At 41.0% G+C, this 25,571-nt stretch overlaps 1 protein-coding gene and 1 pseudogene across 4 annotated transcripts in view; one reads left to right on the top strand and one right to left on the bottom strand.

Annotated features, from left to right (window-relative positions):
• SEMA6A (semaphorin 6A) overlaps positions 1-25,571 on the top strand; it is a 208,439-nt gene that overhangs the window by 20,482 nt on the left and 162,386 nt on the right. The window lies entirely within an intron of this gene.
• Positions 20,191-20,309, bottom strand: LOC136642329 (5S ribosomal RNA; annotated as a pseudogene).

Genomic DNA, 25,571 nt, shown 5'->3' with positions numbered 1-25,571 from the left:
CTGTAAGCTAATTGGTAGCCCTGCTGAAGCTGCTATGATAAGGTTTGTCTAGAGAAGCAGATTTCATTTTAGACTAAAAGTTCAACCATACACTAGAGAGCCAAGTTTCAAATATAAAAGCTTTTTACTTCTGCAATAATAGAACTACATTCTCAGACTCAAGAGTATTACTTCATCTTTAGCAAGTGCTTTAAATTTGTAACTGCCATATATTTTTACAATAGATATTTTTATCTGTTCTTGTGTCTTGTCTTGTGTAATTGAAGTGCTGAAGGTGACATCACTTGGGAAAGTATAAATAGCACCTAACTCAAGTGTTGTTGGTGCTTGAGAAATAGCATTACTTCAAGCTGGCTCCCTTTTTTATGTGACATGATGCTGAAAATTAATGTTTTTATACTGCGAGTAATGGAAATGGAGAATCCCTAATGAGTCTAGATATCGGTACTGGTTGTGTGAATTGATTTGACGGATGTAATGTAAAAAAAATGGAAGCTTAAGTGGTTCATGAATTGCAGAAGGACTAGATCTCTATGAGTTGCTATGCAGTTTAGTAGAACATCAAACTGGTGATGGGGGTCATTCCATAGGTTTTGTGCTTGCACTTGTAATGAGACCTAATCTTCCAGACAACAGTGGCAGAGATCTCTTGAACATATATTAAACTACCTTATACTGAATTGGAACATTGGTTGATCTAGGTTAGTATTGTTGCTTTGAGAGATAGCATCCATTTAGAGTTTCAGATAGGGTTGGGAAAGACTCCTATCTGGACATGCCTGGAATTGAACCTGGAAGCTTCTACATGCAAATTAGGTGCTCTTTCACTGAGCAATGGTCCCTCCCCACAAACCCTAGTAAAGATAAAGAGGTAGGATGCTTAAGAGCAAGACTGAGTCAGACACAGTACATATGACCTGATGTGTAGACTGAGGCTATAAAAATGCCGCTCATCTCTTCTCTCCCCACTTCCAATTCCTAGTGCAGGAGTCTCGTGAACTCCAGTGAAAATTGAACTATGCTTGAAATGTCTGAAGAGTCAATCTTTTGGACATGATAGCAGATTATGGGGTGTTCAAGCTTCCAGGAAAAAACTGGTCTGCATAATATACATCCCGATCTTATCTGGGGCTTAATAGTTGCGGGCCACCATAAGTCCCAGACTGACTGCATGAAAGCTGTGCCGCTGTCATGCACACCAGGGCTGCCAGTGCAAATGGTCAGAGGCCTCATGCAGACAACAGCAGCTTGTAGATGCCCCCTTCCCCCAAAGCAGATAGCTTGGCAACAGGAAAGGATCATGATGGGGAATGGGCCAGGAGTGGGACTGGAAACCTAGCAGCCTATGGGGAGGTAAGTAACAAAGATTTTTACTTTCTTCTCCAAAGCTGCCTGGCATTTCCCCAGCATGCAGTGCATGCTCCTTCAGTGAAGCTGTGTGCTGTGGGCTGATGGGAGATAGGATTGGGCCCACATGACATACAAATTGAGCATATCTTTACATTGTTAAAACTGGAGATTCTAACATTATTAACTTTATTTCCTCTTTACTCTTCTGATAATAAAGAGAGAAAGGTAGATAACAAAAGTAGTTAATACTCTTGTGAGAAGATGGAGTAGCTGATAAATCACCTATGGTGGGAGAGTGTGGAGAAGGTCAGCTGGCAAGAATGGATAAGAGATTGAAAACCTGCCTGGGTTTGACTTAAAATTGCCTGCAGAAGTCTGATGGCAGGCAGCCAGAAGAGATAACTACATCAGGAAGGAAAACCTCTAGTGAACTCGGGGTTCTGTGAGTTCTTCTCGTAGAACAGTATTGTAAAAACCCCACTGAAAGATGGTGGTTTAAGTTTCACCTGCTTATATAAACAGCCTTGAATGCTGTATAAAAACAGCAAAAGGCGATATAAATACTTAAAATGAATAATACATGAAAAATGTATCTAACCATTGCGACAGAAGGTAGAAGCCCCTGTGGTATTTACCTAAGGAGGGACCTTGAGGTGCCAGTCAAAGAGATACTGGAGCCCTATTTTATTCTAAAAATGTCTTTCACCTTCCCTGCCATCAATGTATGAAAAGAAAGTGAGGGCCAGTAAAGCACCTCAGATCCATTGAGAAAATTGAGAAAATGTATGATTGGCATCCCTTGTTTAAGTCTAGTCTTCTAGAAAGCTTTCTTTTTCCCTACTTTTTTCATTGTTTCTTCCTTTCTCTAGTCTGCCCTCTTGCGATCTTCTGTCTCATTGCAGTTCCTTTAATCAGCCAGATGTTTAGCAAAGCAGGGAAAACAAGGCAACAGTGCAGAAAGTGGTGATTTTAAAAGCTTGGCATTTTTTATATGTAATTGTGATTTTGATAAGTAATGTCACAAGCCATTTATTGACTTTTTAGCAGAATGTTAGAATACATGCATTCACATCTGTGGAACACTACAAGTTTGCTTGCCTGTTAACGACCACAACATTGCTCTAATAATTATATGAATGGCTTATTCTTGTTTTCTGATTTTTATGAAAGACTGAAGATTACATTCAGGCTCAAAGGCTTTTTTGCTTTAAAAGAATGAGAGTAAAAGAAAGCTTCTGCGTCCTTTAAACAATTATTTGCTTTGCAAATGAATAAGCGTAAAACTTATCTCAAGATACTAAGCAGTTTTCTGGAAAAAATTTTGGCTCTCTTTACTGGAATGAACTATAGTTTTCATTGTTAGAAGATGCTTTTATTCTACTTTTACATGTTTTAAAGGGGCACAACCTGTATGCAGAAACCTTTTCACCTAGCATGTCTACCATCTAGCTTGGCAGAAAGCCATGAGCTGTGAGTTGCAGTTGCTTGCATTCAGTGGGTCTTAGTAGCAGCCATTGAGGTAGTTCTCTGGTGGGAACTGCCCACAGCTGCTGTTTAGCAGTTGAGGTAGAAGGGAGGTCTGTATCAAATGGTAACTGTTGGGATGTAGCAGTGGAAGAAGAAAGTATCTGTATCAGCACCATACAGATGTGCAGTTGCCAACTGGCTAGGAACCTCCTATGCAAGTGTGGGCTGCCGATGTCAGTAGGAGGTGCTAGCCAATCAGCAACCACACATACGGTACTGACAAATATTCTGCCACCGCTGCTATTACACTTCACAGTAATGGCATATCAATCATGACTTTGAACTTGAAAGCTGTCCATAATTTTGCTTGTATGCTTCTCAGACTAGCACAAAAACTGTCAGCCCTCATTCATCTGATTCAGTTTAAATAGTTGCATGCTCTGCTAGCATTCTAATTTGATCCAGGGCCTGGATCATCCACTGAAACCTATTTAGTCAGTGGGACCAGATGTTGGTCTTATCCCCAACTGGAATGTGATTTTTGCTTAGCGTTTTAAACCATATTTTTCCCAGTACCTCATGCTGATGGATCAGGAACCATCATTTGGCAACTATGAACAAATGTTTACAATCGGAAAAGCTAACATTTTCTCAGTGTGGATAGAGCTGGTTTTGGAATTGGAGAAGAAAGAAAAAAGTTAAAATGCCTGTTTAGGCTTGGCGTTCAGTTAATGGCCTTGGGTGAGAATAAATGATATGAGAGTGTTAGTTTATGTTGAAAAATGCTATGAAAGTTAAAAATAATAAAAAAGCAAATATTTTGAGTTACCTTAGATTAAAGCATTTTCTAATTATTGCGCCTGTTCTTAGAGAACAAAACTGATACTAAGATTCTTCTCAGATTTTTGTCTAAGCAATTCCGCTTGGGGTAATTTTGGATTAAATGAATAAAAAGTGCTAGTCAAATCTTTGCAAACACAATGAGCTTTCATGTAGCGCTCCAGAGTAAGTATACTTATTGGATCTGTTTCTGGGAAAAAGGATAGTTTCTTCACTCTGTCCTTCTACCTGCCTGGAAACCAGACTTTCCAGTCAAGCGATTCATTTGTTTACATTTGAAAGATGTGTTAATTAATAATCTCGGCACATGAGAAAGCTTAAGAACAGTAATTATACAGTCTGCAACATGTCCCAGTGCCAACAAAAGCCTTTCTAACCATCGACTCTGTAGCCCTAGGCAACACCACTGTGTCCTGTTGAACAGGCTTGTAACATCCCTAGACTTAGAAATAGACTGTGAACAGTATCAGATCCAGTTACTGGTTGACAGAAGATGAGGTATAGAAAATATAGGAATTTCCAAGATATCTACCATGTGCCACTGTCTCTCTTGTAAATGAAAAGTCTCTTTGCTCTTGAGCTGCCATAACAAAGGTATATAGATGAACTGTGAACTTACTAAGTCACGACTAATTGTCTGTTCTTGCCTTTTGAGTGGAGTGGAACATTTTACAGGCAGTGCTTTCTAAAACAAGTATAACACACCAATGGGGGGAAAAATTAGGTGTAGGGTTCCTGTGTAGTGACCAATGGCACAGCGGTATAATTCAGCAAGAAAATATGCTCAAAAACCAAAAGGGTGGTTCAAAGAGGGCCCAACTGAAATAACTCACTGACTTGTTACTCTAGGCAAGGAGAATTCTGTGGATAACAGACTCACAATAGGCACATGAGAACTAGGAGGAGGAGAAATGAGGAGATTGAAGGCAAAAGAAGGCTAAACTCCTTAGAAGGAGGAGGGAAGAGTGGAGAGGGGAAAAAATGTTGGGCATTATGAGCTTCACAGGGGAAGCCGAGGAAAGGAAGTGCAGCATGAGGGCTGTAGGGAAGGAAGGAAAATGAAGATCAGTGGGGGAAGAAGGTTTCTATGGTTCAGGCTGTGGCTTGGCAGCAGCTCTCTATTCTGAATCAGGGACTACAGGCAAGGGGTAGAGATAGGTTGTAAATGCATGTCAACCACTTGTGGTGGGGGAAGATGGACTGTTTCACCCAAAAAGCACTCTTGACTGATACCCCAGGCCTCTGAAGGGGAAACTGTAGGAATTTCCTGCTGGTGGAGTCTTTAGTGAATTGATCAAAGGAGTTTGTTTGGGGAAGGTGACCTGAGGCTGATTTGGGGTCTCCAACAAAGATGTACAAACACAGAAGATGCACGCTCTCCCACAGCACACACATACAGAGAAGGAAAAAACAGACGCTTAAGTATGCAGTCAGTGTGACCTTCCATGAGAAAAGACAAGGAAAAAGTGGGGAATTGGTGGGTCCAAGACAACTATTTTTATTCCATGAATTTTGAGTGTTGTGTTGTAGGGGCTGCAGCGGCAAGGAAGCCCACCACACAAGTCTGTCTGGGCAAAGTGGGGTCTGAAAGACAATAGGAGGGTTATGAAGCAAGCTCCTGTATGCACCAAGACAATAACCTCAGAGGGATCAGGGCAAGGTTGCCAAGTTGCCTTTTTTTAGGGAATGGCTGTTTAGGCAGAGAGAAGCAGTCCACAAAGTTATCTGACCAACCTGTTTTGGTTGTGCTCAGGGAGAAAGAGAAGACTGGTAAGGAAGGAGGACTGTGAGGCATTACCAATTCTAGGTGCCAGCTGGCGTAGTGGTCCTTGGATGGCAGCTGGAATGGGTTGGTTTAACATAGCACCAGTGGGTTAATGTTTCAGAGGTGAACACAAGGCAGGATGTAGTCAGGAAAGGAGAATGAAAAATATGAGGCTCTAAAGCTAAAGGTTTTGATTGTTTTTGCTCCATAAAATCTTATGGGTTTCTAGGTGGTGTGACTCATTTGGGGGATCCTGTGTTGCTAGTTGAGGAGCCTGCTGGCTTTTGCCTTGGTCTTTCCTACACAGTTACCAGAGTGTGGTAATTAGTTGGAGTTCCATTACTTTATTCCTTGGTTGAACTTACTTGTGGGATTGGGGAGGACCATGGCAGGTATAATTTAGCAGCCCTTTACAGCTCAGGTCCGGGGTATTTGAGGGACTGCCTCCTTCCCTACAATCCTGCCCATGCTCTTAGATCATGGGGGGGGGGCCCTTTTGACTGTGCTGCCACTAAGAGATGTGAGAGGGACGGCGGCCAGGAAGAGGGCCTTCTCGGTGGTGGCCCCCGAATTGTGGAATACCCTCCCCTTAGAATTGAGAACTGCTCCTCATTGCTAGCATTTCAGCGTGGACTGAAGACCTTTTTATTTCAAAAAGCTTTTAATTGTTGACAGGCTGGCTGGCGTTCTTGCTTTTTTATATGAGAATCCACGGGGTTTGTTTGTTTTTTAGATTTTTAATTATTTTAAATTGTTTTAATGATTGTTTTTAATGTTGTATTTTAAATTGTTTGTAAGCCGCCTTGTGTGCCCTTTGGGCAAAAAGGCGGGGTATAACTTAATAAAATAAAATAATAATAATAATAATAATAAAACCTTTCCTTTGTTCTACAACTGTTTTTTCCCCAAACTCAGAAGTCCTTAGGAGGTGGCTAGGGTCACACTAAATTTGCTGTTCCCGGTAGGCTTCATCTAAGTTTTGGAGGTGTGAAAACTCCATTTGAATTTAAGGAGAAAGCAGGTCTCCTTTTGAATTTGTGCATTGGAGTCCCTGAATCAGTTAAGGAGGGGTATGTGTGATTACATGAGTTCATCAAAAGTACAGCCTGACCTGTGGATATGTGGCCTCTTGCCATTAATTCTGTAAATACTCACATAACTCTTTTCTCTCCAGACAGGTGTCTAGCACTAAGTGCACATGTATAAATGTCTCCTGCGTGCCTTAAATTAAAAGAAATTAAACAAAATATGGACCATGTAACAAATTGCACACTTAAAGCACTGTTTAGAAATGAATTATGGCAGCAAGGGGCCAAAATTTAGCTTTGGTTATGGCTTCAGATGATATGAATATTCATAGTAAAATTATCATTTAAATTCAGTTTAGTTAGGTTCCATGGTTCTGGATATCTCCTTTTTCAATATACAGTATTCAAAGCCCATGTTTATTCTTGTATGCAGTGGCCTACAACTGAGAGGATGAGCAAGCCAAAATAACTCTTTTTGGTTTGGTCTGAAAACCAACAAGCACAATCTTGAGTTTAGTATTTTAATACTTGTCAATGAAAGTTCTGTATATGGAACAAGAAAATATATTGCAGCCACAGTTTAACCTTGCATAAGGAAAAAAAACAAACCTCAAAATTACATTTCCTAATTAATGCTTGATATTAATTCCATTGTAGTCTTGTGGGTAGTAATGGTTAGGGGAAGGAACGGAGTCCTCTGAACAAGAAGCTGGGCAGAAATACCAGTTTGCTTCCTGTCTCAACATGTTAATTCTGAAAAGATGAGCCAAGCTGAGGATAGATATTATGACTGAATAGAACCTGGGCTCAGAAGCAAACTACTGTATTCCTCTTACAACAAAGATCAAGGGGGAACCTATTATGCTTAGAATTCCCCACCCCAGTGCTGACCTACCTGATAGCACAGCTGATTCCCTACCATTAAATGCAGCAAATCATTTTCATCAAGGGATAAACAATGCAACACCACAATCCTGTGTGTGTGTGTGTGTATCTACAAGTGGAGCCTCAGGATTCATAGGGATCCATTCTTGATCCCCCTTCTGATACCGACTATAGTGAATAACAAAATCCATGATATTCGCTCTTTTATGCCCTCCAGTCCCCTACAGAAGGCTTCAGAATAGTCTGTAGTGGCAAAAAAAACTCCACTTCTGGTTTCCCTTGAGAAACCGGAAGTGGCCTTTTTTAGACTTTTAAGGCATTTGGAGGGCTCAGGTGGCTCCAAGCCTGGCTCAATATGGGTTTGGGGGACCCGCGTTGAGCCAGATCTGCAGATGAAAATTCTGCAGCCTGTTTGGCTCCACCTGTACTCAGAAGTAAGTCCCATTGTGTTCAATGGGGTTTACTCCCAGAACACTGTATAGAATTTCAGCCTAACTCTCCCACTTACTGCCAGGTGTATTGATAAAGATGAACTCCAAAGGAGATGGCATGCAACAGTACATCATGTCCCAGGCGACAGGATTCTCAGGCGAGATCAGAAGTTTCACTATGATCAAGTTTCAAGATCAAATCAATGGTGTTGTCTTGGTTGCTTTCTTGACCAGGCTATTAAGCCTTGTTGTACTCACCAATTGCTGATACAGCTTATGTGATCATCTGGCTTCCTAATCCCCTGCCCTTTGTCAGGCAGACTTTTGTAACTCTGACTTGCAGCCTGTTACCTGGGAGACCTGTATATTGGTTTCTGGATATGTGGGCTCTCTAGTCAGCCAACTTTGTACCTCTAAGCTGCCTTACTAAGATGGCACTTCCATGCCCATTTGCCCCCCTCAGTCACTGCATTATCTAACAAAACTATCATTGACAGGATCTGGTTTTTAACAAGCATAGCCATGTCTGTGTTCAGCTAGTTCAGTTTAAACATAAGTGGTTTGGTAACTGCACAACGAGTCGTCTGATGGCTTAGAAACATGTATACCCTATCCTGTCATCTGTTCAAGGCAGCTTACACACATCATATGTATATTCCCTCTAGTACAAAGTAGACAACTACCTGTTTAGCATTGGGAGGGAGGTATACAATGTAAATTCTGAGTGGGAGGGCAAATAATAATTTGCTTTTTCATTGTATGTAAATGCACATACTTTGCATGTCACTGTCATAAGTCTGCAAAGCAGTAGTTGGTTGGAGTTTCATTTAATCTATAGAATTTTTTGCGCTAGAATTGTTACCTGCAAATGTGTGATACCTGACTTTTACTGTTGAAATATCTTGGTTGACAGAATAGGAAATCAGGGTTAATGTGACATCCTTCTAACTAATCTTTCTAGCATTTTTGAAAATTCTACAGACTTATTTTGCACTCGGGGTAAAGTTTCTTTTTTGTTTTTAAATAAGGTAATGGTTTTAATAGATATGACTGGGGCAGTGGTTCAGAAACGTTTTAGTGCTGTGACCCACTTTTTAAAACAACATTAGTCTATCAGGACTCACCTAGTTTTACAAAACAAAGTTTCACTTTACCAGCTGCTCAGTCCTCTATTTTAATCCTTTTTACTATGGGGGAAGTGGAAACTGCTTTTGTTGAGCTCCACATTCATAAGATTGGAACCATTCTGGTGGTATTGCATTCCCCTTTGCCTGCCTTCAATAAGAGACAAGGCACATTTGCCTGCTCACAAGTAAACACAAATGTGTACCCCAGTTTTACTTTCCATAAGGCTCAATACATTTTCCATGCCAGTTTTGGGGGACCGATGGATGATGACTTCCTTCTTGACAGTTAGTTGGAGCCTGCATTCATTGAATCCAGGCCATTTTGGTGGCATTGCGTTCCCTTCAGCCTGCCCTTTGAAGTGGACTGAAGCATGTTTACCTACTCATGAGTAAATGTGCATGTTCTGTTTCAGTTACCATAGGGCCCAATACAATACAGGGGAAGGTCAGCTGCCAGTTTGTCAGTTTTGCAACCCACAGTACCTGCAAATGTCCATAACTTTTAGTTGAGCCTCAAAATTTAAAGAGTCATAGCCATTCTGTTTATAAAAATTTCAATAGAGTAGCTCTATGTTCCTGACTGGTGCATTTGCTGTCAACCTAATTTCCAGGACTATATCACTGTATATTCAAAAGAGGGTTACTAGAAAAGGATGGAAAGTTAGGTTTCCACAGAGAGCAGTATTTTTAACCTTGGGAATTCTGTTTGAAAAAAGTACATTGGCTTAAATCCATTTAACTGGTCTATAGAATTAAGATGTAGACTTGTATAAAGATTTCAGTATTTCTTTTCAGAATTAGTAAAAACAAGGAATGTATTTTGATCTCTTCTGTCTTGTTTGGGGCAGTGAATATAGTGCCACTGCTAGTCTAGACAACTAGCATTTTTATGTTGTGACCATATTGTATGTATTTTGTGATGACTGTAAATCTGGCATTATTCATGAGATTAAAAACAAATAAAGAGAAGCATTGCATTCACTGTAAGATTTATCAGATTTTCCAAAGCAAAATTACAATGGAATTTTGACGTTATGTATTAACTTATGTACTGAACTTTCCAAATGAATGGCTTGTAAAAGATTAAACTCTGCCTTGATTATTAACCCAGAAAAAGAACATGCTGATGCATTCAAAAGGCTAACAATTGATTGGTAACAGTTATAGTTTTATCAAGTTATTTTTTAAATGAAATATTTTCTAAAGCATAAATTGATCTAAACTGGGTTTTAAATGCTAGGTGCTTTTGACAATATCCCATTAATAAAAAGATGGACTTGCTCCCACTTGGAAGGGCTGCAATTAACTGTCTTTACTTCAAACAAACTCTCTTTTCAATGCCTGGAGTGCTTTGTGAATGTTTTTAGGTTTGGTCAACTGTGCCTGTCGAGAGCAAGTGCTAAAACCTGGCTTGCCTGTAAAATATGTGTTCTGTGTGCCAAACGCTGATCCAACTGTAGGCAGTTCAAGCTTTATGGAAATAATATGCTCTGTAATCTATATGCATACACAAGAGTCCATGCATATTTTCTAAAGGGGTGCAGGGTGTTTGTGACCTGTGTCTGAATTGATGTATTCATGCTGCAGTGCTCCATGGGACGTGACAGAGTTCAGAATGTAAGGATCTCGTCTTTCCCCACTCCTGACCATCCCCCTATCTGAGGAAAGATGCTTTATAAAAGAAGTCAGAACACACTTAATCATCAGCATTGTGTGTGATTAAATCCATGGTTTTGTGCTAACAGTAAGAAACCAAATCAACTTTTATAGCACAATGTGTGGCAAAATTTTCACTTCACTAGAGCAACAGATTTCCTTGCTTTCCTATTTATTGCTACTGCTGCGCTTACCATACGTCTTTGATCCTCATGTTAGTAGATATAGTGTGTAATGCAGTTGTAGACACAAAAGATGAAATTGCACATCCAACAGCATTTGCTCGAGACTTACTGAAATAAGTAGAAATGAATTGTATTCATTCATTGAGAGCAGGACTGCAACCTATACTGGCAGCTTCCTTCTGTTGTGTGGCTTTTTTGGTCGTCTTTGGAATTCCATGATACTCTAGGACAGGGGTGTCAAACTCATTTCATACAGTGAATCGATTAGCATTCATGGCACCTGCCGAGGACCGGAAGTGACCTCGTTAAGCAGGAAGTGTTGTCATTAAGCAGATGATAGCCAGAATAAGCGCTTTGTTCTCACAAAGGAACTCATTAGCTGCAAACCACAGAAGAAAAATATGCAAATCTTAATATTTTCAAGATATGAGAGAACCCAGTTATCATGCTGGGAGAGCCCAAATATGCGGACTGCCCTTTCAGCAGTGCTGCATCTGCTAAGACTTCACTTAGCAGCTCAGCAGCTGATGGGTACTCTGTGAAGTGATACCTCTGCAGAAGCGTCACTGCTGAAAAGGCAGCCCATATGATATTTAGCTTCTCCTAGCGCCTTAGCAGTGTCTTCCACTCTCACACCTTTTGGTCTGTCCCTTTCCCCATAGCGTCCCTTGCCTTCTGAGGCATCCTTCCATCTCTTCTTCCCAGACCTTCAGCAGAAGTAGTGCTCCTGAAAGTGTGGTGATGGGAGAGTCCAATGATCACATGTCTGGGTGAAAAGCTTCTCTGGGCTGTATGGCCTTATGTTGACAACTCTGGTATAGTTAGAAAACTGTTGATGAGTATTTGCAGTGTGTGTGTAGCCGTGGGAATGTAACAATAAACTTCATGTATGCTGGAAGAAGCATCATCATTATAGGTGTAGCAATTCATTAAGGCTGCAGTCTTATACACAGTTTCCCTTAGTAAGCCCCATTGAACACAACAGGACTTATGTACTTATCAGTAGACACGCATAGGATTGCACTGTATACTCTCTACTGTAATTCAACCAAAGCAATATTTTTCTTAAGTGTCACAGAAGCAATCATTGCAGTCAGGAGCTAGTTATAATTTTTAACTACAGCACAAAACTTGTAAAGATGTCTGTGTGATAAATAGTGGTTATTATGCACCTTTGCCCACTTCACCTGTACTTTACCCACTAATCCATCTCTCTGGGATGACTTCTAGCATTCTAACTTTCTTCAGAGGTGCAAACAACCCCCTTTAAAAACAAGTAAACAAGCTCCAGCTATTCTTTTCTTGCACACTGTGCAAATGCAGTGTAATTTGTCCTCAAATTAGCTGGACATCCACATTCCAGGATATTTAATTGTAATAATTGCTTATTAATACAATCAATAGAACAGTTTAGAAAACAGTGAATGAAATGTAATCCTAGCCAGACACAGGTTTAATGTTCAATTTATTGTTTCCCATTAAGGTTTGAAGTACAGTATTTGGTCTATTATTAATTATTCTTATATCCTTGTCCTCCCAGAAACTCAGGGTGGCATATATGGTTCTTTTCCCCATTATCTAATTAATTAATTAGTTAACTAGTTAGATTTGTAATCTGCCTTTCTCCCTGAAGGGCACCCAGTGTGGCTAACAACAAATACATAATACAAAAACAAACAAAAAAATACAGATAAAACTATAAAAACAATAAAAGCAGACAATATAAAAACAAATCAACTGGCAGTAAGAAACAATAAAACATTAAAATCAGTTCCTAAAAGCAGCCATTATAGGGCCTTGAAGGCTTTCCTAAATAAAAATGTCTTCAGGCCTCTCTAGAAGGTTAACAAAGAAGAAGCTGTCCACTACTCAAAGGGGAGGGAATTCCATTATGCAGGTGCCACCACTGAGAAGGCCCTGTTTTCGGCCACCATATCCCTAACCTCCTTCAATGGAGGCACCACCACCAGAGCCCCTTCCGATGACCTAAGAGAATGGACCAGATTGTACGAAAAATAAAATTATTGTTGTTGTTAATTGTATTTATATCCGACTCCTTCTCAAGGTCAGTGTATTCAGTTCTTTGTTCCTCTTTTATCTTCTCAACACTCCTGTGGGATAGGTTAGGTTAGACCAGTGGTTCTCAAACTGATGGGTTGTGTAAAGCTTCCCAAATCCATTTAAGGGGCAGGGGAAGTGGGAAGGCAGTGATGCAGTCTCCAGGATCGCATCGCCAAGGGGGGGCAAGGGGGGTTGCTTTTACTTACTGTGGGCAGAAGCAAGGAACAGGAGGTTTGAGGAATCCTGCACAGCGCTCTGTAGGGCTCCCCAAGTGTTAGATCGTTGAGAAACAGCGCCCCCAAACCACTTCTGGTTTGCAGGAGGGGCTTTGCGCATGCTGTTTCTCAACATTCTAACACTCGAGGAGATCTGCGGGGGACTGTGTTTGGCTTCCCACACCTCTTGCTCCTTGCTGGGGATCATGTCACTGCCCTGACCCCTCCCCTACAAAGACTTACTTGGGGAGTAACGCTTCCTAAAAGTTTGAGAACCACTTAATATGTTGTTAGACTTAATAATTGGCCCAAGGTTACCCAGTGAGCTTCATGAATTAGTGGAGATTAAATCCAGTTTTTGCCAGACCTAGTCCAGCACTCTGTTATACTTCACTGGTTTTCAGTTTACCAAATTAGATTGCTCTTCTTCCCCTAATTACAGTAGTTACGCTCAGAGAGAGAACCAGAGCCAGAGCCAGTTCAAGCAGTTGTTACTTGCAGTTATTCTGAATGAGCCACTGTGAGCCTTGGGCTATTACAGTCCCTCTGACACCTCCTCTTTTGTGCATGAAGGAAGAAGATTGAAGGTCTTCACTTTTTTTATTTTTGTAAACTCTAATTTCCCATTCTATTGAAGGTCAAACTATGATTTATTATGGTTAGTTCAAACAAGCCAGGATCAAACTGTGGTTTCAGATCTTGCTTTGTTAGCTAATCACAATTGGAATATGCCCCAGTTTTTTAAACTAAGCACACTGGGAAGCTGAACTTTATTCAGAACTGAAGGTGTTCAGTCTTTTCCCCTGTTTATGAAGGAGGGGTGAGCACATGACCCTGAAATGCACCACTTGTTCATTCATAATCCATACCATGGTTTAGTTCATCACCTGAATCAGGGCAGAGTGATTCCCTAGTCTCCCACTAACCTTTTGGCAAACCAGCCATCAGTTTTGTGTTCTGTTCTCCTCTTGAACAGATGGGGGGGGGAACAGGTGAAAGAACAAGGTGATTCCACCTGCCCTTGTCCACTTAAATCATTCCCTACTAATTGTTCTAGTAGCCCCCCCCCCCAGGTTATTTCAGAAATTCAAAGAAGATTCATGTAGGTGCGTGGGTGGGTGGGACAAGACAATTTCTTGTCTGCCTCTTGTCTCATTTTCTCCAGTACTCCCAAACAAAAGTAGCGGGATAGGGTATTGAGACATACAGAGAGGCAAAAACTTGATAAACTGGTATGTTAATGTAGGTAAAACACGGAGTCAGATCTGGTTTGTCCTTTTTAGGATTACAGCAACCTAATCCTAAACCCCCTGATGTGTTTGTGTATTGTTCCTGCACTTGGATCAAAAATAAGCAGTAGGTCAAAACAGTCCTGCAAAACTGCTCTTGCTGGGAACGTTCTGTTGTGTACAAGAAAGCAGCAGTGGCAGTCTTTTGTTACCAGTGTAAAAGATGTGTTTATCTGATTTTTGTGTGTTTTATCTGATTTTTCTTTGTGAAAACGGCTTTGTGAACTTCTTTGTTAGAAGATGATATATAAATGTTCTTAATAATAATGTGTATGGGCCAAAGCATGTGCTAAGAGCCTTTTAAATGTTACACCTTTACAAATGCTAGCGCTGTGTATTGGAATCATGGAAGATCTGGCGAGGAGGTAGATGTGGTATCAGCAGTGGCCCGTTTAAGGGTAAGGCCTGGGCACCCAGCAGGGTGTGCTGCACAGCTGCAGCCACTTGAAGGCAATAGGGCCCTCAGGCATAAAAGCACCTGATGAAGGGAGAGTTGGGTGTGGGTAGCAGGAGGAAAGCTTGAGGAAGGACAGACTGGAGACATGGACTGAGGAATTGATGGCTAATGGACTGATGTGTGAATGGACTTTGGAAGCTGCTGGAGTAGAAACTACTGGAGACATTAAGACTGGTGTTTGGCTGCTGTGCCCAAGACCTGCTGAGGACCAAGGGGCTGCTGTAGTGGCGGGAGGCTGCTGGCAGGAAGGAGGACCTCTGTAGGTTAAACAGGTGAGCTGCCCTGGTGGTGGGGACCAGCAGTACTGCAGGGCAGAACCAGGGTCATTTTGAGGAAAGGGGAGCTAATTAGCTAAAAGTGGGCATAATTCTCCAGGCAGAGCTTGGACTGGGAATCTGGCAGAATACGCTGCAGAGTGGAAAAGCTACAGTGCTAAGTGTTTTAGGTAGCTTTCATACTTTTCAGCAACTGCCCTCACATTTATATTGATCCTCTCATTGATTGTAATGGAACTTCCATCCATAGACTGTATGCTTATAATTGCAGCCTTGTTGCAATCCAGCTGTATTAAAATGAATGGAAGGATTTTTATTGAAATCAGCGGGAGTTGGGGTGCACTTGAGGTCATCCACACATGACCCCAAGTCATCTTGTACGGCATCTTGTTGCTGTTTCATCGTGCAGGTTAAAAAAAAATAGACCATTGGTAAACTGGTTGAATTGAAAAACACAATCATGCTTTTAGGCTTTCTATAAGTTGAGAAAGCTAATAGGGAAAATGAGACTCCTCTGGAGCCTCAGTTGTAACAAAATCCTGCCACTTCTGCATTCCTGAAAGCTGCAGAATATTCTTAGTGAAGGCAATTTTGCTGCACTGTTTTGACCTAGTGCTGATTTTAGATCTGAGCTCAGGAATAATAAAGCTCTAATAGTATCAAGTAACATTTCAAATGAAAATTATTTCTTTGACCTTTCTGCAATCCATATGAAGATTGCTGACATTGTAAAAATTTATAGCCAATCTTCTGTCTTAATAGTTCATTTCAGTTTCGCTTGCCATGTGCTGATTGTGGTGACAATCATATATGAAATTGGTATTAGGGCTGCACCACAGGGAGCAGATATGAAAATGTATCTAGAAAAGTTGTTAAGAAAAAGATGGATGTGTTTTATTCTGTAAGCATCTGATTACTTATAAGCATCTCATTAACATTCAGAGTATGTCAGACCTGATACTAACTTTGTAAAGCAAAATGGAAATGTGGATAGATAATCTCTTTGTCTGGATTAGATAGAAGTATGTGACTTAATTATATGAAAGCAATTTATATGCTCCATGTGACTTAAGAAAAGGATGGATGGAGGTAAAATGCATGGTAAGGGACTTAAACTATTCATATGAAATCCCACCTGTAATTCAAAATTGTATAATCTTTTGAAGTTCCTTTTGCTGTTTTGTGTCTGTGTGTTACCTATCTGATTAGAGAAGCAATTTAACACAGGAGGGATTATACTTGTTATCCTAAGTAGTTACTTAAAATATTGCAAGCTTTCAGAATGCATGTTCTTCATTGGGCATAAATGTTCAGAGAGGGTAAAACAAAATCTGACACACTTTTCAGAGTAAAAATGAACTTTGAAGGAGAATATCTTAGTCAAGAAAATAAATGGGCTGAGATAGTGGGGTTTTGAATATGCAAATCCCACTATATAGTCATATGTTACTAACTTCACAGATTAACAACCTAACCTGGTTGGGCTTTAACCCTGGTGAAATGCATGTTCTGCCAGCAGCAGCTGCCTTATGGCAGTCGCAGAAAAGCCTCCTGCAGTATGTGAATATGGTTGCTGCTGGAGCACCAGTGGGGAGGCTGCTGTGGCTCTGTCTGGACCCGCCGACCCAGGTAAGTCAGGAAGGTGGCTACAGGGGCAAGAGAGGACAGAAGAGGGTGGTGGTAGGAAGGGCAGTACGACTCAGAAGTGGACGGGTTTGGTGGCGGTGGCGGCCATCAAATACTAGCACCCTTCCCAGAACCGATCCCGCAATTTGGCTAGCGCAGGTCCAAGCAGATAGGTTCAAGATGACCTCCAGGTAAGGGATTAAATGTCCCCTTATGCAGAGGAGACCTATGGGACTGACTCTACCCCCCTCCACAGGATGCAGCACAAGCCGTTTTGGTGTGCCTGCATCAGCGCAAGGGGAGCATAGGATTGATTTGTAAATTAACATTATTGTAATTGTGAGCTGAAAAGTCACAGTTTGAAAAATAGGTGACAATAGACAGACACTATAAGTGCAAGTAATTTGGTTGAATACACTTTCTGTGCTGTAATAAAAAATATGAAATGTCTCAGAATGCAATACATTTGTGTAAAAGCTGTATTCACTTTAGCACATCTGTCTTCCATGTAAAGGATGCTAAATAGAAGGTAATCACATGAATAAATAAAATAAATAGAAGGTAATCATAACCCTTGCAATGTAGGGTTATGCAAATTAGCTTTTTGCTAGGAAGAATCAGGAGTCAACACATTCACACCTCCATATCTGTTAATTCATACTCTTAAAATGCATTGTGGGTTTGCCAACATATGTGCAATTTGTGACCCATCAAGGCCAAATGTAGCTTACCAGCCATATTGTAGCCAGTCACTGCTTTATGGGAACCCCTGTTTATGAAGTCCAAGGTGGGTGGCAAAACAAGTTGTTTATTGAACCCCTGGTGTGCAGCCATGCAGAACTGGTAGGCGGCATTTAGATTACTGAGTCACTAGTCTAATTGTGCAGGCCTGATTATATCCCTTCTTCCCACTTTCTCTCCAGTCCTGTAACCTTTTTCTTCCATTCCTGTTTTTCATTCTTTATATCTTAGTAAACTATCTGTTTTTTTCTGTTTGAAATCAGGAATCCTCTGCAAAAAATACATTTGTAGTGGTGTTTCCATTTTGTTTATGCCCTTCCCCAGACCTTACTAAATAATTCTCATCTTGTGCACTTCTATCACACCCAGTAGTGATGAAACCCCATTAGAACCATCAAAATAGCAATAATAGTCCAATTTAAATATGTTTGCATCAAGTTCATCGGTCCATTTGAGATTGTGAATATTTCAGAACAGGGTACGTGATCTTCATTGTGTTTGTATGATGGGCCATCAAAGATAATCCTTCTGTTCCAGAGTTTACAAATGGAAAATTATTGTTATTAATGATGATGTAGTATGAGCAGAAGTTTAGATCATTTCACAGCTTTAAATGCTGTCACTTGAACAACAAATATGTTCCGATCTGAATAATCAAATATTGTTTAACTGTGTCAGTAGAGCAGTTTCAATTTGGATGTCAAGTAAAAACAGAAAACAGGCCAAAGGTTGGAATTTTATTAAAATGATGTAGTATGCAAGTGGTTTTAATAAACAGTAAATTGCATTATATGTCAGTGGTTCCTTTTGTACAGGTCCTTCAAAATGTATCTAGAAAAAATATTTATTTAGCTCTCTTTCATTTAACCTATCTTTAGAAATGTTTTCCAGCAGATTACACCTTTGTTTCATCACTCATTGTTTGTCAGATTCTATACTGGCAACAAGATCAGAGGCTATAGTGAACAAATCCTTGGTAAAACTTAAGGTCCTGCAACAGCAATAGTTTGATAACTATTTTTCCCCTCAGGTAGTAGTTTGTGCGTCAACTGTTTACTTTCTAAACAACAAACAAATTACCATTTGTTTGTCCATTTCATTAAATATGGGTGATAACAATAAACCAAACTATCCTATTGGCCTATTCAGGATTGGCTCAGAGTGTGCCATTATGCTGATAGCACATGTGCTGAATGCCATGGGCTGGCTGGGGACCAGGTAACCCCAGAGAGGTAAATAAAGAACCTCTCTATAGCCTGACTGGTCCTCAGTGGATCTCAAACCTATGCCCGCTCTTGGCTAATGTAAGCCTGAAGAGCTTTCTGGGTGCAGGTCCCATATCTCATTCCTATTTTTGCATTTTACTGTTTTTTCCCCTTAGGTTGTATGTCTCCTTGGGTGCTCTGTTTATTTGCAGGGAAAGATGGAATTTAAATAATAAATACTACTGTAACTGCTGCTACTCTAACTATTTTTATTGCTACATCTGCATTATTATTTAGTGACAACACTAAATATTACACATTGCATAGAAAATGTGATACATTTCCTTTCTAGACTACCTACGTTTATGGTAAACACATCCTTGTCACACGCTTAAGTGTAAATGTCCAGAAGGCATAGACAACTAGTGCCTGGCAAATACAGTTCCTCCTTGCCATAAACAGACATTTTCTCATAGCTATTTGGCATAATTTTTGACATTTTTAATGCTTTCAGAAGGCAGGTTTGTAAGCTTACAAACAGTAACGTTGTTTGCATTATACTTCTGCATATAATACCATTATGGGATATTATCTAACTCAGTGGTTCCCAAACTTTTTAGCACTGGGACCCACTGCTTGGAACAACACTCTTATTTGGACCCACTTAGCTTTACAAGGCAGAAAAAAAGTGTTTAACTTTCAGCCTTATCAGTTTTGCTACCCACCAAAAATTGGGTCCTGACCCACAGCTTGGGAATCAGTGATCTAACCCATCCTACAGCTGTGGCTAGCAATACACTACCAAGAAAGGACAGAAACAAAGTATTGTGTTGACAGTGTTCAAGAACTATAAGCTTTGACAGCATAAGTTATTGATATTGATGCCCTTGAGGCTGCAGAGGAGCAGTAAATTACATTATTGTATACTGTGATAGAGGTAAAAGATGTAGTGTCTGATAAGGTTATTTCATATCCTCAGCATTTTTTTGATCTAGTGAAAAATTCCTGAACCATTGGCATAAAGCTTTGAACAGCACATTGGATGAACCAACAACTCCCATTCCTTAGGAATGCTGAATAACAGTTTCTGCTTGTGAATGAAGATGCTTATGGGCTCTGTGAGGAGTACAGTGCTGAACTTCCATAGCAGCAGCCCTCATATAGACCACAATTCCCATAAGTGCCTTGACTCTCTTCCTCTTTGGAGAAGAAGCTAAAATGGCTACTTTTTCTTGTTTTCTATTGCTGCCTTAGAACAATTACAGGTAAGTAAAATTACTCCTTCCCCCCCTTCACCCGCTGCATCCTGCTCAGCCTAGTCCCACCGCCACCTCACCATACAGCTGCTCCTAGAAGCTCTGTCTACTATATTGATCCATGTTTAAGTTGACCCATGTTTTCGGGGTCAATTTTAAGGCATAATTTTTGACTTATGTACAAGTATATACGGTAGTTAAAGTCTAGATAAGAATTCAACCCCTGAAACATTTTCTGGCATAGAGGTGCAATGGTGGGAAAAGCTTTTCTGGCTGAATTACCTGCAGATGATATGGTTGGCAACCTTCAGTCTCGGAAGACTATGGTATAAGCCTACAGCACCCGGTATTCCCCCGCGGTCTCCCATCCAAGTACTAACCAGGCCTGACCCTGCTTAGCTTCCGAGATCAGACAAGATCGGGCATGTGCAGGGTAACAGGAATAAGAGCAAACAGCTGGCACACTTTCAACCATTATCAAGGTCAGGGTTGACAATGAAATACCAGGAAAGAATGTTAACTAGCAGAAAATGCAGAAAAAGTGGGTGTAGTTTGAAGGCAAAGACTAAGGTATTTTAGTGGCTAGAAAGAGGTGGTTGTTCCTGACATGAAGAACAGTATACATCAGAAGGCACATCTTAAATTGACATATACGTTTCTTAGGCAGAGCAAGTGTGCTCCTGAAACTTATTTCATGACTGGACACATGCAGTTGCCAAGTAAGCATTGCACACAAACTTTACAGCCTCATATGCAGGTCCCATGTAAGGTGCTGGTTTATGAATCAGTGCATCTGTGATCCCTGCTGTGCTGTGGGCCTGCCAGCAGTGCCACATGCTCCCGTGGATGATTACAGGATGTCTAAAGAGCATTTCCACTATACAACCCAGTGCATATCTCCATGGGCTTAAGTTTCCTGAAATGTAGTAGATCTTACTACATCTTCTGACTGAACCCGCCTAGCAATGAACTTTAACAGCAGCTTTGAATGATCACTTAATGTATTAGAATCTGGTTTTTTTCTGCATAAAGTGTTCCTCTATCACTCACATGAATGCATGTCCAAAGGACTTGCTTTTCTTTTTTTCCTGAGAATATGTAAAAGTAGCACACTATTGAAAAAGGAATCTGCAGGTAGCACACATCAGTCGGCCTGCAGTATTACAGACAGCCTGCAACTTATGCTTGGGAGACTTATGAAAGATCAAGTATACATGCTCCTCCCCCAGAAAGACAGAGAAATGCAACAGTTTAAATAGTGCGGGTGACTCTGACCATCATTCCACTTACTCTGTGAATGCGCTAGAGCAGTGGTTCCCAAACATTTTCGGGCTAACGCCCCCTTGAGGCCCAGGAAAAATTCCTAGCGCCCTCCACCTCTGCTTAATAGTCTACTGCAAATTCAAAACAAGTAATACAACACTATAAAAAAAGCGCATGTATTTGACAAATCTAGTAAAGTGAACAGTATTTAAAGTTAAATATATAATATTTAACATTTTTAATAAATAACATTTTTAAAAAGCTAAATTTGCATCTCTTCTGCAACTACGTTGTCTTCACAAGTTTAATGGGATGGATGTATTTGGTATAGGGATATCAGCTTATCAACATCTGGCTGGAAGGAACTAAGGAAAAGTCTTAGATCCCCATGTTCAATAATGTTCAGTCTGTTTCTTTGCTTGGAAAGTAGGTAGGCAACTGCACTGAAGCCTCACTCCACTAAATATGATGTAGGGAAAGCAATGAAGTACATCTTAACTTTGTTCCACAGTGCAGGGTATCGGTCAAAAATTTTTTTTGTAACCAAAAGTCTTGATATGACTGTTTGAACTTTGGCCTGAGCTCAATGTCATTTTGGAGTGAAATAAGTTCTTCCTCTACCATTCCTGTTTCAACATTGCCGATATCTAGGAATGGATTTATCACCCAGTCTGGTATCTGAAGCAAAAAAAGATCCTGAAATCTATCAGACATGTCTCTGTGCAACTCATCCAGGTGTGCACAATACACTTGTAGGTTATCGTCTGGTATGCTCTTCTCCTTCTTCAATTCAGAGAGGCTCGGAAACTGAAAGAGCTCACGACGGGCGATGTTACGTCTGAACAACTGTAACTTCGAGCGAAATGTGGAGAGAACAGATTTGACTTTGATAAGGCTAATCTCATTTCCTTGCAGTTGCAGATTAACTTCGTTAAACTTTGTGAATACATCAGACAAGTAGGCAGTATCATGCTTGATGTTTCTTAGTTCATCAGAGAGAACAGGATTGGAGTCTTGGAAGAATTCAACAACTGTTCCAAAAACTGAATAGAAACGTCTCAGGCAGTTTCCCTTTGACAGCCATCTAACTTCTGTGTGCAACAACAAATGTTCAAAATCTTCATCGTTCTCAGTGCAGAGCTGTCGAAACAATCGAGAATTGAGAGCATGTGCCTTAATTTTATTTATCGCTGTGATAATAGTGTTTAATGATTCGTGAAGTCGACTGCTTAGGTTTTTTGCGACCAAATGTTGCCTGTGAATTACACAGTGGACCGTAAACACACCAGGTACAGCTTTTTTCAAGAAACTGATGAAGCCACGGTAACGACCTGTCATCGCAGGTGCCCCATCTGTTGCACAAGCAAGAATGTTGGTAAGCGGGATATCTTTCTCCTTGAAAAAAGTCTCAACAACACGAAATACTGACTCCCCTTTTGTATCTGTTTCTAGTTGTCTTGCAAATAACAGCTCTTGAACCAAACTTTCATCTTTGACAAAACGAACATAAGCAAGAAGCAAAGATTGATTGCCTGGAAGAATGGACTCATCTAATTGTAAACCAAATTCTATTGCTCTAAGCATGTTGCACAGTGTGTCTTCAATATTTTCAGCCATTTCATCCACTCTTCTTTGAACAGAGTTATCACTGAGAGGAATAGCTTTAATAATTTGTTCGGGTGACTTGTGTAGAACTGTGCGGAGAACCTCACTGACTGCTGGCAGAATAAGCTGTTCCCCAATTATATGAGGCTTACCAGATCTAGCAATTAGCAATGAGATGTTGTATGATGCACGCAAACCATCACTGGATTGCTGTGAAGTGCTAGCAAACATATTTATAATATTTTTCCTTTTCTGTAATTGTTCCCAAAGTGACTAAAAATATGCTGAGTTTTTGTCTGCTTTATCAGAGTGCATTTTCTTCAAATGTTGTAGGAGCCTGGAAGGTTTCATGGCTTCATTTGAAAAAACTCCCTCACACAGTAGGCACATTGGTTGCTGCTTGTTATTTGGTGCTGGTACAAATCCATATTTCAGATATTCCACACTGTATTGCCTACACTTCTTTTTTGTTTGCTGTGTTGGAGCCATATTTTATTCTGGAACAAGAATATGCAAATTCTTTGCAAAGCACGCACTCACTATTTGCAGCAAATTTTGCAACCAACCTTTTCTGCAGAGTCTGCAGAAGTCTCCAGCAGGCCAAGTCAAGAAACACCTGTGCAAATCACACACCACTACTTGCAGCAAACTTTGCAACCAACCTTTTTGCATCCAGCATCAACCATCTTGTATATGTATAAATTTATAAATAAATATGTATAAATATATTGCATATATTTTTTATCTTGGGGCGGGGGGGTGCATGCATGACGGGATTTTCTTTGGGGCAGTGCAGGCAGGTCCAGAGGGGTTGGGGGGCAAGACTAGTTAGGCTGCAATCCAAGCCACTTCATTTCAGGGGGCTTACTTCTGAGTAGACACAACTGGGATGGGGCTCAGACTGGGAGATAGAGGCTGCAGGTGCAGGGGGGGTTGGGAGGGGGAGATTGCTGGACTGGGGGCGAGCCCAACTGAGTAATGGACCTTACTTATGAGTAGACACAAGTAGGATGAGTAATGTTTTTAACTTAACGTATTGAGGCTGCAATCCTTAAGACACTTTCTTGGGAGTAAGTCCCATTGAATATAATGGAACTTACTTCTGAGTAGACAGCCTCAGGATTGCACACTTCCTTCTCTTCTTTTACCTGGATATCAATGGAGAAGGCTGCTGCTGAGCTGTGTTGGTCCCAGGCAGGCAGGCAGCTCAACGCCGCTGCAGAGGCTGTGGTGGCGATGGCAGGCACACGGCACAGGCAAGCAGCTGTGGCCACACAGGCAGCAGGCAGGCACCACGACCAGCGTTGAGGCTGTGGCTACACAAGCAGGGAGGCAGGCGGCAAAGCGGCGCAGGAGAAGAGCACTCACGAGGCTGTTGCCTCAGAAGTCTGGAGCGCTCTGAGTGGTGAGGGGGGAGGAGCCTCCTTCTCCCGCTCATTGACTCCAGGCAGAGAAAAACAAATCAGAGGCGCGCAAGGACAAAGCGCGCCAAATTCAAACACTGGCCGCCTGGAACCCCTTTTTTTGGTGGTGGCCAGCGTTTTTCACCTGGCCTGACCTGTCACTGCCCCTTATCGCCCACTTTGTCCCCATCGCCCCCTAACGCCCATTTTACTTTCAGCGCCCCTTTGGATCTTTCCAACCCCCCTGGGGGGCGCTAGCACCCACTTTGAAAATCACTGCGCTAGAGTAAGCCTGAAACAGGAGAATCAGTGTGATAGTACTGTTTTAGTTCTTAAAGAGACATTATGTACAGTATTTGTTGGCTTTAAGGGAATTTTGACTATACTCACTAGGCCTTTTGCACACTGACTTTGGAACTTAATCCTTGCGTAAGATGTGGACTGACTGTACAAAGTCTATCATCCATATAAGGGTGGAGTCTGCACCACTCTGGATAACCCCATATCCAGAGCTGCCCTTATCCCAAATAGTAATTGTGGGATGGAATCCACTGCTTTACAGGCTGCAGAAAGAGCAAAGTATACCCGTATTTGATGTGTTGACGACCAGAGCATCGACAAAACTAAAAAACAGATGAAAGTCGAGAATGAGGTTGTTTTATGTTGCTGGACTTGATTAAGCACCCAGAAGTATCCTGTGCAGAGCTCGGCCTGGGAGGCAAGCCTCCCACCCAATTTACTGTCCGCTGGACAGAGAATGGAGGAACAACCCCCCTGTCCAGTCACATGGAGTCTTTGTGCAGCTTGCGGCAACTTGGGTAGGGGGCTTTGCCTCCCAAGCCAAGCTCTGCATGGGTGCTTGCATGGTGCTCTCCGGATGCTTGCATGGTGCTCTCTGGATGCTTGGCAATGTCAAAAGAAGAAAGCAATGAAACTCGAGGCAATAAACTCAAGGTATGGCTGCATAGGTTTTGTATGTGATAAAAACAAGAGTCCCTAAGTGAGTAAGACAATACCTTTTATTGGACCTTTTATTCAAATTGGTAAAAGAATACAAGCCTTAGTATTACTGTGTACTTTATTCAGTTTCAATGAGAAAAATACAGCTCTAATGTAAGTGACTCTTTGGGAGTATATCCAACATTATATTATGTGAAGAATACTATGCCCAATGGTATTGTACTGCATTACTTAAACACCACACAGAGTGTTTGCCCTTTTATAGTCAGTGAAGTTTTCAGTGCCATAAGTAATGAAAGATGTTGTATTCACCCCCCAGTATTTTGGGCATAAATCTAACAGAGCCTTTTTAATGACACTTAAGTTATTAACAGTGTATATTAAACAAGTACAATCAAGACAGAGAAGAAATTTGCCCTATAGTGAAATATATTTATTTGATTTATATTTCACCTGCCTCTTCAAAGTGCAACCAAGGTGG

Source organism: Tiliqua scincoides, chromosome 2, assembly GCF_035046505.1.
Source record: "Tiliqua scincoides isolate rTilSci1 chromosome 2, rTilSci1.hap2, whole genome shotgun sequence".
NCBI classification, from domain to species: domain Eukaryota; kingdom Metazoa; phylum Chordata; class Lepidosauria; order Squamata; family Scincidae; genus Tiliqua; species Tiliqua scincoides.
This window is presented reverse-complemented; position numbering and strand designations above follow the sequence as displayed.